Here is a 12694-nt window from a genome sequence, read left to right on the forward strand (position 1 = left end):
CAGGCGAAGGACAGAAGACATACAACGCAATGAGCAAGTTAGCAAATGACAGCAGAGATGCAAAAAAACAAGATGTGAGGAAGTGAAATCTCTCAAATATCCAAAATATAACTTTTTACCATAAGCTAATTTGGTTTGAGAATAAAAGGTGTTACGATGCCAGTGTAGCACAAGCCTCTCTGTTGTATGTAACTATGTGGGGGTTTGTTTACCAGAGTACGGGCCAGAATGTGCAATTCTGAATGCCAGAAATCTCAGAAATTAATAAACTAATCATTATATGACTGCTGTTTATAATGAACCCTGCCATACCCCTACAGTTTTACAGTATTTTGGTCCAATAATACTGCTAAAATCTTGCACATTTACCAAACTGAAAGTGTAGGAAAGATAACAGGATATGTCAAGGACACAAGAAAACAACATCAGCAATAAAATGTTCAAGTTACATCTTGCATATATTTCATAGATCACTTTTAAAAAGAACATTTTTAAAAAGTGAACAGATTTCAGTCTTCTTCATTCAGCCTTGTAAACAATGGCTCAAAAAGAGAAGGTCAGCCACTTTCTCTGGGTGACTGCTTACAAAAGAAACATTTGGTAGCAGTGACTCTTCTGTTCCTTTATCCTTGCCTATTGATCAGGCATCTGCATAGCTTCCTGCTGATAAAGATTCAATAGGCCTTAAACAGGCATGGTGATACATTGAACACTTTCTAATGACTGTGTGACGACATGACATCCTCTGTTTGGAGGTCATGTGGTCCACGGTTAAGGGTCAACGAGAGTCAAAGGATGCCTTCAGATGCATTGATCCAATCTAACACCCTGCTTGTAGAGTCTTAGAGGCCATTCACATCGCCTGCATTGTGATACGCGGACCAGCAGTTCAGATAATCAATGTTAGTTAAATTAATTTACCAATGCAGAGAGACTGCAGATTGCTCTCAAAAGATCATCTAATATCTTCTCAGTTACTCTCTAATGTCTTCATTACATAATGAAAGCTGCACTAGAGTAAGCTTCAAAGTCGGTCATTGCAGTTTTATTCCGATCAATAAAATGAAAGACGATGACAGGACAGATCCTTAAGTGGGATAAGGCAAGTACAGATCTCCGTCTGCCAACAAGGGTGCTGAAACGCAGCCTTTGTTTATGTTTTGTCATGACAGTAAATCAATTTGAATTAACAAATCCTCAGCCCATAGGACAGAGAATAAAATGTAAGTCTTTGCAACTCAGGAGAAATGTCTGAGTTAATCCACACTTTTCTGTGGTGAAACCAACTGTGAGAAAATTTTAATTGCTTCAGTATAGTGTAAATGAGCAATTTTGCTTCAGGTTGCTAATGAAGGTCTGACGTAATGATGCAAAATACTCAATGCACACCTGCAGTTTGTTTGACAGTTAGCCACCTGTTTTTTCTTTTTGCTTGGACAGGAACGATAAGTGAACTTAAATTCTTGCTGATAATGCTGGTAATAATTGATCCAGTGCCACAGCTTTATACCAGCCAAATATAAAGTACACATTTGAGAGTGATCCTTGTAACTTACGGTAACCTATACACACACACTACACAAAACAATATTACCAAATGGACCGTTAACAACCGTATCTATTAAGTGTACCTGATTCAGTTTAGAGCCACTTGTATTTTCAGTTAAACGTTTGCAGAATGACACGACAGTTTTCACCATATATAAAATTTAAAGACACAGCATAACACTAATTAAACTGCATCAAATTTAGTGTTTCTAAATTTGCTTTGACAAGCATGTTTCTAAGTATGTAGGTAAAATAACACTTCTACTACCCTCAGGCAACACTGTTCAGTTGCTTAACAGCTTCTCCACAGACTGCTATGTGCTGTATGCTCTCTCATTCTGAAGGAACAAACAGTGTAGCTAACCTGACACTGCAATTCCGTGGCCATTTTCAAAGCATAAATGCATCAGCAAATAAAATATGACTCTCAAGTCATTTTTCATACTAGGTAATAGGAGCAGAAAGGCAAAAAAAAAATTTGGTTTATGACACGTGAAAAAACTAATGAGGTAGAGGATGAAGAGTATCCCCAGACAGACATTGTATACGTGTGAAACTAGCACTATAGGCAGTATTTGTTTAGCCTCATTACAGAAGAGAAGGTCCTCTCTCTTTCTCTCATGCACGCACACATACAGAGACATACAGTCTGTTTACGTCCATTTGCGTAAGTAATGCTTCCCCTTCAGCGTGATGCCAGGGTTGTGATGACACACACATCTGCTCTCCGCCAGCCTCACTCCTCCCACCCTCAGCCCACTCCACCCACTGTGCCAGTCCTCTTCATATGTCAGCCTCACACTGGCACTGCCCTTCCTATCCACCGGAGGCTTTATCCAATTTGTCAGGGTTGGCATACACATGGCTCAAGATGCCTCCCTCTCTTCCCCGTCCCTTACCCATCATGCAGCTCTGAGACGGACCCGTCTGTGCCAGTGGGCATTACGATACCTGATGGCGGGGCCCACCTGCCACCACGGTGACTTCCAGGCTTGCCCAATCTGCCTCTCCAACCCAGCAGGCACCAGCTGGCCGGACAGCCTGCATGCTGATAGATGGACAATTGTAGGCTGAATGATCACTCATATTCACAACTGCCAGGCCTGACTAACTGACTAGAACAAACACAGACACAGCACTGTGTCTGTGCATGCTGATTGTTGCTATGATAATTAGAAAAGAAAACCAGAAGTAAGACAACGATTAATAGATTAAAAGAAAAACTGTTTTGTGAATCTCTGCCTTTGTCAATTTATACTACTTTTTTTCAATCTCTTGAAAACAAAGGACGCATTGCATTAGGGGTGCACTCCTGGGATCTCCAAGTAGAATATGCCTCTTAACTTAACTTAGCTTTGATTTATCAGTTGTAAACTTAAAATGAGCAAATAGTAAATGCACTTTCTTCTTAGTCTTAGTTGCGTTTTATCAGAAGTGACAACAGCAATCACACATTTGTTTTGCATAGCAATAAGAATGATGATGTAATGTGTCTGCACCCATTGACCTCTGGCTCTCTGTGACTAGCAACGATCACAGCTGCACATTTTGTTTGAGTGTCCCTTGTGATCACAGCCAAAGAAGAGCCACGCCTACAAAACACTTATAAACATCTCTCTTTTAACCTCCTTTAAAGCCAAAGCCATGCTAAGAACCCAGCATGATCAGGACCTAAATTATTTAACAGAAAAAGCCTGAATGGAGGAAGGGAACTATTATTGGCATACCTCAAGAACATGAACTCATCTAGAAACGACTATATCAACAAGATTTAAGGGCATCATTCCAAGCAGCATGTCAAGTACAAAATGTGGGAGGTGGAGGGGAGTGTTTAATACTCAAATAGCTACGTTAGTGTCTGGTGTGCATGAGTACCTCTACACTCCCACTGATTCTTGTCGGTAAACACTGAACGTCATTGGTTTAGGCCAAGAACATTACATCCTGTGCCCTTTTCTAAGAGCAATGTAGCAATTTCAGGGCAATGTCTCGCAAAAACTTTAAAACACCTTGACAGCCCCCTTGACTGTTCCTTGTGAGCTGGTGGAAACCGTTTGACACAGTAGAGTAAAGGCTTTACAGAATCACTGATCCGGGATCCTGCTCTATTTGTCAGCTCCTAAACGGCTGCAGTGGGGTGTGTGCAAGGAGAAATCCGACCCAGGATCAGTACATATGTCTGAAAATGCTCTGAGGCAAGCCAATGCCTCTGCAGAGCTATGCAGTAATTCTATTCGGCTATACCTGCGCCCAAAATACCCTTATCATCTCGGGTTGCACACACCATGTACCCCACAGCTAGGATCCAAAATTAACACCCCGTTGTAGATGTAGAGCTGAAGATTCATCTACATTAAATGTCATAATTATTTAATAGTTAAGTTATTTAAATATATGGAACAGTATATTAACATTTAGTGCTTAGTAACGTTTCTTTGGATGTCCCACAGGGATAAAAAACAGAAAAAGCCTGTCAATCAAATGATTTCAAACCTTTTTTGAAAACATAAAATACTTTCTACTTTACTGTGATGCCCACAGAGAAATAAAGTATACGCATGATGTGAAGATTTGCAGACTCCACACAGTGCTGCAGCACTTTGTAATAGTCGAACACATATACTGCACAGCATCGGCCTCACAGAAACAGAACAGGGGACAGAAATAAACGAAACTCACATCTTTACGTCCAGAAAGAAGATGAACAGAGGAAATGTCATTTCATCATTGCTGCTGCCACAGCTGATCGTCTGGTTGCACCTCATTGTGAATAATTGCTGACAAAATCTTAGGAAGCCCCGCAGTGGACCCCCTCCGCCCCAGTCCCCTCCCTCTTCCCTCAGTCCCCGTCACATCACATCATTCAAAAATCACTGGGGGGGCTCTGTGCCTGACGAGCACACACTTTTCCTCATCTCCTATCTCGGCCTATTAGGAGCCATTCTCTGGGGCGATAGAGCAGACCTATCAACTTCCACTGTGCAGATTTCTACACCAGAGTCCCATCTGATGTAATTGCAGTATAGACTTGCATAGATTCTGCATTATAATGTCTGGATCACTGGCAACAATACAGTTACAAATTATTCTCAACCACATTATCTGGAGGAGCAAGTTTGTTCTAATATGTTTGAGCTGGGCCCTACGGCAAACATGTAAAATAAGGGCCATCTAGAGACTAATGGGGGATCTTAGTGGATGCAGCATTAAAACAAGGATGCCCACCACCCACCATCACCTACTAATGAAGCTTTCCATCAAATTAATGAGAGTTTTAATCATTGTTCACAGTGGTGTAGCCACATGGTGCACTCTATTATACTGGCCTGTCACCTTCATTGGGCTACAGAATTTTCCAAATCCTTTCTTAAATGTCTTTTTCGGTTACATTTACATTGTACCAAAGAACTTCTCTCTCTCACCCTCTTATTCCACAGTCTTGAATGCAGCTCGGCGTTTGCGCTTCATGGCATCTGAATATGTGCAATGTCACCGGTTACCGAGCACATTCGCTCGTGCCATCTGCCTCTGTTCGTGATAGTGCTGTTAGCATCAGTTTTCAGAAAAAGGCAGGCTGAAGGACAGAGGGCAACATTAATTTACATACCCGAGAGCCACTCAACCTCATTAATGCATGCAGTGACCAATCCAAAACATCAAATATATGCTACAGACCTGACCTACCCAAATGAAATGAAGGGAATCAAATTGTTTATTCATGTAGAGAATAAATAACATGTGTGTGTAGTAGTGGGGGTGCGAGTTAATTAGTATTAGAGTTGTAATGTCAAACAAAGCCCCTGCTAGCGTGTCAAGGCCTGCTGGTAGCTGATGACTATCTGGAAAACACTTTCCTCTTTTGCTCAATAACTTATGACAAGGCCACAGCAAGGTGTGTGTTTGTGTGTGTGTGTGTGTGTGTGTGTGTGTGTGTCAGCTCTGTGAATACACATTCAGAATATAACACATAAGAGACAGCACATCATATAGTATTTTAACTGTATACCTCATTGTAATCAATCTAATTCACAAGGTTCTCTCCTTCAGTTGATGACTACATGTATATGTAAATGAATGACCTTTAAGCATATGGTTACAGACTAACATCACTCATCATTAACATGCTTTACAGGCAAGTAATTACTACCTTCAACCACATGTTCGGGTTTCAGCCTTATTAATTATACCGACATGGGTCGTTCCATTTGAAATACAACCTCCAGTGGGTGGTGATTCATTCTTAACTTGGGATTCAATATGAAAGTTACTCCAGTCGACGCCATGAAAGGAGATAAATTAAGTTTGCCAAAGGCAATTGTGGTGCTTCCAATTTTTTTTTGCACTTTGAGGACTGCTTTCATGAACAACCATCTGTTGGGTACCTTTGTCAAATAAATGTCCATAAAACGTACCATAAACATGAAACCTGAGGAGGACTATCATTTTTCCTCACACAAGTCATTAAGTTTCTCATTGCCACAGACAGAGAGGGATTCAAAAGCCATCTCCATCGACAAAAAACGCTAATGAGATTTGGTGCCATTTTCACAGCTTGGGGTAATTCATTGCAGGCTTTTAAGACTGCATTACCCTGTTATATCTTTCCAGTCTTTTTGTTTCTTTGTTTGTCAGACACCCAGCTGGCATTCTGCACCAAATACCTCTCTGAGTGACAGTAGCTTTACACCTATCCCTCTTCATCAAATCAATGATGGGGAGTGTGAAAGGGTACAAAGGTAATGGCATGTTGCAAAATGTCAGGTTCTCCAGACATTGTTTGCACAGACAAACGCGGCAGGAAATGCAATTCATGATAAAACCTGTAATCTATCTGAGGACATTCTACACTTGAATGACTGCTGGGAGTTTGACAGGACCATAACTCAACTTTTCGCCGTAGGCCTAATGCAGCAAAAGTAGTGATCAAAAACACATTGGTTTCCAAAAATGTTGCCCTGTGTTTTTATATATCAAATACTGGGAGGTAATCACATATTATTCCTAAATAGTTAAGTAGCTGTATTATTATCTTTATATTTTTTTATTAGTTATTATGTCGGCAGTACGTCAGTCTGTAGGGACTTGGAGGACCGGCGGGTTTCCGGTTCAAGTCTAGCACGGACAAAAGTATGCAGTGTGGACTGGTAGCTAGAGAGGTGCCAGTTCCACCTCCTGTGCACTGCCAAAATGCCCTTGAGCAAGGCACCTAACCCCTAACTGCTCTGGAGCGCCCCCACGTGGCAGCCCATCACTCCACATTTGCATGTCTATAAGCCATGTGTGTGCATAATTGTATTTCGGGTAAAAACATATTTCCCCATTAGGGATTAATTAAGTAAACCTTCTATATTTTATTAATAATATAATAACAAAAAAAACTGAAATAATTATAATTTACTGGACATAATTTCCCGGGTCATTGATATGTATTTATAAACATGAGTGCAGTATAATGTAACTAATCGACCGTTCAAATCATACACTTAAAAAGAAAGCAGTGACATTTGAAGCAACTCTAGCTAAACTCATTCCAAAGACCCCTTTCTGCATACATTACCCTAATTGAAGAGGGTAGTACATTATGTGAAAGCCTGTTGACATTTTCAAATAGCTGAGATATAAAAGTGCCTTTCCAAATTATGCAAATCCTGTCTTTATTCCATATATTTAAGTTATGAATCAACTGTGAGGCTTTTCTTATATAACTGTTATGCCTTTAAGGAGAGATAATTAGCACTTTTCAAATATTGTCTTGGAAATTAAATGTAGAAACAGTTTAGTTGATAAATAAGTAGGGCTGAAATGACCTCTAACCCTCTAACTTTTTAAGAAAACTACTGCAGTTAGTGTACAAAATCACTGCATGTTCCATGTACAATATGTGAAATAACAAGTAATAAGTGCTGTACAAGGGTGGAAGTAAAAAAAATTAAAAAAGGGTTGAATAGAAAGGATCAGAAATAAACAGCAGCAGCAGAGAAGGTGCTGCTGATCTGCAGCTGCAGGAGGGTAAAGCTCCAGAGAGCTTCATGTCCAGAGAGGTGACAGTCTGCACTCAGCTGACTCTCTGGAAAAAAAACATGTTCTAAATGTAAACACTCACTAGCGAGTGTCAGGGGGTGTGAGAGGTGCAGTCTTAACTTGGCCAGGTTTAGCAGTTTGTGAACAGCACAACAATGCAAAATAATAAAGATTTACATCATTATAGGTTATGGTTAGGTCTGTGTTTTGGCAAGAATCTGGCGATACAATACGTATCACGATAAAGGGGTTATAATTTAATATATTTCCATACTTTAAGCAAGGCAATATGTTGATTTTTTTAAATTAAATTTTAGATAAACTGTCAGAGTATAAAAAACACCAAATGCATTAAATCTGAGTTGGAAAATGTTTACTTTTTTATGCAACCAAACAGTGGGATCTATAACACAAGCATTTGTTTCAGTCCCTGTAACATCCAACATCACAGCCCTCTGTTTTCAACAACCCCGCTATCTAGCAGTTGGGGGTTTAAACACAAAAATCAAAACAGTGTTGTTGAGAACCAATATAATATCACAATACAAAATAACAAAAAACAAAATAACACAATATATATTACACATACATCTATTTTTATTTATTTATTTATTCATTTATATGTATTTAGTTTATTCCCTAGTTAAGTTTAGCATTTAGCATAGGTAAAAAAATACCTTAATTATCTTAACCTAAATTAATCACTGGTTTAATGCAGCCTGACTAACAAGTGCACACTGGGTCTGGCTAACATGCTAAATGCTAAAATGCTCATGGGTCCTCCAGTGGTGACTTCTGAGTTTACTTAGGAACTTTTACCTTCGGTGAGGTGTGTGAGCCCTTTCTGCTGTTAATTTTTCTCTCTCAGCTCAATGTTTAAAAACTTGGAGGAGCACAGTGGAACAGAAAGGCTGAGTGGACTGGTTATATTATGCTTTGAGAATGAGGGAGCAAGAAAGCTGAATGGAGTAGATTGTGGAGGACTTGGCAGTACTCAAGACTCTGCCATTTAGACAGGTAAGTACAACACCAAACTCACTGTGGTGGTGGTTACTCTCTCCAGAGAAGGACGTCAGTGCTGCTTGCGCAGCTCTTTTTTTGTCTTGATATGTTTGTCGTGCAGGCGGTAAAGTGCCTGTAGAAAAGGAATATATCGTTGATTTGGACATGCGGCTCTGTAGTGTATGTGTACAGAGAGATGTAAAGCAATTTTGCTCGTAATTGAGTATAATATTCTTGTACTCTTTCCATCCCTGGTGCTGTTTATACATTGATTGCTATAGGGGAAATTCGGAGTGTATGTCACATGTGTTAGTATATGCATGTGTGCACGCTGGGGTAATACAAATGTCCAAGCTCTTCGCAATGTTAATGAAGCATTTACTGCACGAGTAGTGTCTCTCTAATATACTGACAATTGAATGTTAACGCTGTACACAAAATAACGGGAGCCACACTGAGCAGAGAGGATCTGTACTCACACATAAAAATTGTAATCACAGAGCAAAGTAATTTCACTGAAATGCCATGTTACCTTTGTCAGCCTGAGGTGTGATACCAGGGAAGTCAATGTTGGGAACAGGCAGTGTGCACATTTGTTTCACAGAAAGTAAAACAGAGGGACATTTGACATTTTTGGTATACTCACAAACACAGGAGGTGGAAAATTGCTGCCCTTCTCCCAAAGTAAGATGCCAATGGGGTCTGCCACACAGCTGGTGAAGAAAAACTTTGCCTCTTGCTTTTGCTTTCAAAATCCTCTATTGGTGAATCATAATACTGCATTGATCTGGAGACTGCAGGTGGGGCCAGTTTGACAGAGGTGTGGGCTATCCCACTTGCTTTAAGGTGCTTGTGAAATAGAGGTTAAAGCAAATAAAAAAACACCCAATACCACATGCTGTGCAGATGGCGGTCTGGAGCACTGGTGCCTTTTTCATACCAATTTAAGCCCTGGCTAATAGTATTGAAAGCATGAGTAGTCTTGTCATGTCTCTGTTGCTCTTCTCTTCACCTCTAAAGGAGCGACTACTTTTTACGCAAATAGCCTCCCAATATTCTTAATCCTGTTTAATATCTAATGTCAATGACCAAGGAGGCTTTTTCGTGAACAGAATTACAGAACGGCAAATAATTGTTCTCTCAGTAATGTTTTAAAATGCATAGCTTGTGTGCTCATTAATGATGTATAGAGACAGCAAATCCTCCATGCTAAATGCTATAATAGGCCTAACTCATTCTTGATCTTCTTGATAACCCTTCCTTGAAGATTAATATATTTTTGTATTTTTAATTATCATGAGGATCAAATTTGTGTTTAACTCAAATGATCACCCTGACATTGTGTAAAACATTCTGATGAGCCTCAGATAGAGAAGCATAGCCTTTCTGTGAGGCCGTAATGTAGTCAATAATCTTGTGAATGCTTGACCAACCACGCTTAGCTCAAATGCTTGCACCCTCAACTACAAGAATGGTTGAGTCATTAAATGCGAGGACTGACCTTCTTTCATAACCTTTGAATGCTGAATAAATAAACATTATCATTCCTCACGAGAGGTGGTTAGAATACAATCAGCAGCAGAAAAACATCCAATGTTTTATCCAAAATTTGCATTACCATGACTATCAGCTGATTTTCATACATAAGTAAGCAGTATGGAACACTACAAGTGCAAGTACCCAAGGTTGCTAGTATATTCAGTGGGTTGATTTATACTGCTTGCTTCCACTTATTTAAACTATTTCTCTGGGAAAAAGAATTTAAAAAAAGAGTAGCTAACCAAAAAGTTCTACAACTTCTAAAAGCTTAAATTAAGCACTGAGAACTAATTAAAATAATTATAAAAAGTTATAATAGTTTAAGAAGACATGTAACCACAATTTTCTTGGTTTACTTAAAGAAAGGTGGCCTTGTGGGTAACCCATGCCGGATTGTTTGGGGAAGTGAGTGTGTGTCAGGGGTAGTTAGGTTATTTTAGTCAGCCAGAAAGTGTGTAGATAAGCTCGGGTTGCAGTACATTAGTTACTGACAGGCTGTGGACAGGTAGTTAGCTATTTAGCAGATAGAAATCAGGTTAAAGACAATTCAAATTGTCTAAATTGGAGGTAAAAAGTGAGTTGCAGAGCTGGAAGGCTAGATAATATTTCCCTCCACGATTTACCATTGTTTATTTCTGTATCAGGGCATGTTTCTACTGCAACGGTAGCTAACACAGTAGCTTTAGCAGCTAACAAGCAAATGTTAGCCACCAGCACAGTCAGGCTGTCTTCATTAGCCTGTGAATGGCATTGCCCCATGATAACCTTATCTTTAATTGAAAAGAATGAGAAGATGAACATTCGATTTGTATTTATTATATGGTTCCAAGCATTTTTATTTATATTAAGCAGTGCTTAGAAGGAGAGAAGGAGTGATTAAACGGCCGATAACCAATCAGATCACGCGATGACAACCGAGCCATCTCCTTGACAACAAAGACGGTGTCTTCCTCTGATAAACTTCATCCTCTGTGAGACGCTGTTGAAAGCTCTGGAAAAAGCTTCTAAGTGGACCCTGTCAAAGTGCTGATAACTGTGTTTAAGATGTGTCGAAGTCTGTCCAAATCTGACTCAGCTTTCAATTTTAAAACAATGTAAATATGTAGTAGTTTTATTCAGTTCATACATTTCTTCCAACAATCAAATTCTTGTTGTCGGTCACACTCCTCTGAAATTTAACCAAAACAGTCATATGTTCCGTAATACATTAACTACTTTGTGTAGTTGCAGACATAAGAGTTTTTCCAGAATCAATCAGACGCAATCAGAATAAAAAGTTACAATCATTACTGAAAACACCTAAAAAAATATACCCTATTTAAAGGTAACCACAATGAAATACATAGCAACGGCATAATGAGCACTAGAATGGGCTTCTCATTCACCTTACCAGTTTCCAGAGTGGAGCTGGACCTGGCATTCTCTCCCATACACAAAGACAAAATGAGAACGGCACGAATTGGGGCCACAGGCACAAGTTTTGAGTCAGTTTTATGGCTGCTCAGCATTTCTCTATATAAGCAGCCCCACAGCCCCACAACAAAGCTGAATGTAGTCCATTTGTGTCCAGGGGGAAGCTTATGAACTACCGCATGAGGATACCAGTGAGCTCAGAGGACAGACAAGGTGCAAGATGGTTTGAGAGAGATAAGTGGAGGCTGGATCTTGTGTGTGTGTGTGTGTGGCTAGAATGCATGCGCCGCAGATCTGTAATGCATGGTTCGTAGTGTGGCAGGTGCGACATTCACTCTGTGAGAAGAAGTTCATAAGGAATTCAAAAGTAGTACCACATAACATCAGAAACGACTTTGGACTGGGGCCATCATAAAATGTTCATAATATGTCGGAGAAGTAATGAGCCATTTAAGAAACTTGAGCACGTAGGTGTGGTGCTGCTTTGGTGAGGTGGATTGTTGTCAGACGAAAATCCTGGGTCTAGAGATACCACAGCGTGCTTAGAGGTTCGGGAGCCTCCCTCTTCTGTCGTAACATCAAAAAATGACACGCAGCCGTTCCTTTCGTACTACTTATGTTGCTGATTTCCTCCCTTGTTGCCTATAAGTATCTTCCCAGCGTATTGTGGTTTCGGCACTAAGTCTTTGGTTCCCGTACACACCCAGGCCTGCTCGCTCGTCTCTTCTCGACACCCTTTCTGCTCCCGCAAGCGTTTCTTTAAGAAGCAACAGGGTTAATAGAAACGGCTGGGGATAGGGGGATTAGGTATAATTTATCACCAGTGGCCGGGTTGGGGAGGGAGGGTGTGGCTAAGGGTCGCTGGTTCATTGCCGCAGCACGTGCAGAGTGGTAGCTCCTGAGGGAAGCGTGGTTGGACGGGGTGCTACCTGCACTTCGACTAACCGCAGTCACGTAACCTTGCTAGCAGCTAGCTTACCTTAATTGCATTTCTGCTGCCTGGGGGTTTCCATTGCCAGTCTTACATTCATCCCAGCTAGTGCAAGAAGTATGAATAAATCGGGACTACCATGGTTTATCTGTTTGGGTGGTCGTAAGATGCATATTCTTCTCAGTTGCTTCTTTACACCACGCACACACACAGCACACCACAACACACACACCACACCAC

At 40.3% G+C, this 12694-nt stretch overlaps 1 protein-coding gene across 2 annotated transcripts in view; it reads right to left on the reverse strand.

Moving 5' to 3' along the window:
• kazna (kazrin, periplakin interacting protein a) overlaps positions 1–12694 on the reverse strand; it is a 113039-nt gene that overhangs the window by 99524 nt on the left and 821 nt on the right. The window lies entirely within an intron of this gene.

The sequence above is a fragment of the Morone saxatilis genome, unplaced genomic scaffold (genome assembly GCF_004916995.1).
Source record: "Morone saxatilis isolate NCDOM2014 unplaced genomic scaffold, NCSU_SB_2.0 Contig15, whole genome shotgun sequence".
NCBI lineage: Eukaryota > Metazoa > Chordata > Actinopteri > Moronidae > Morone > Morone saxatilis.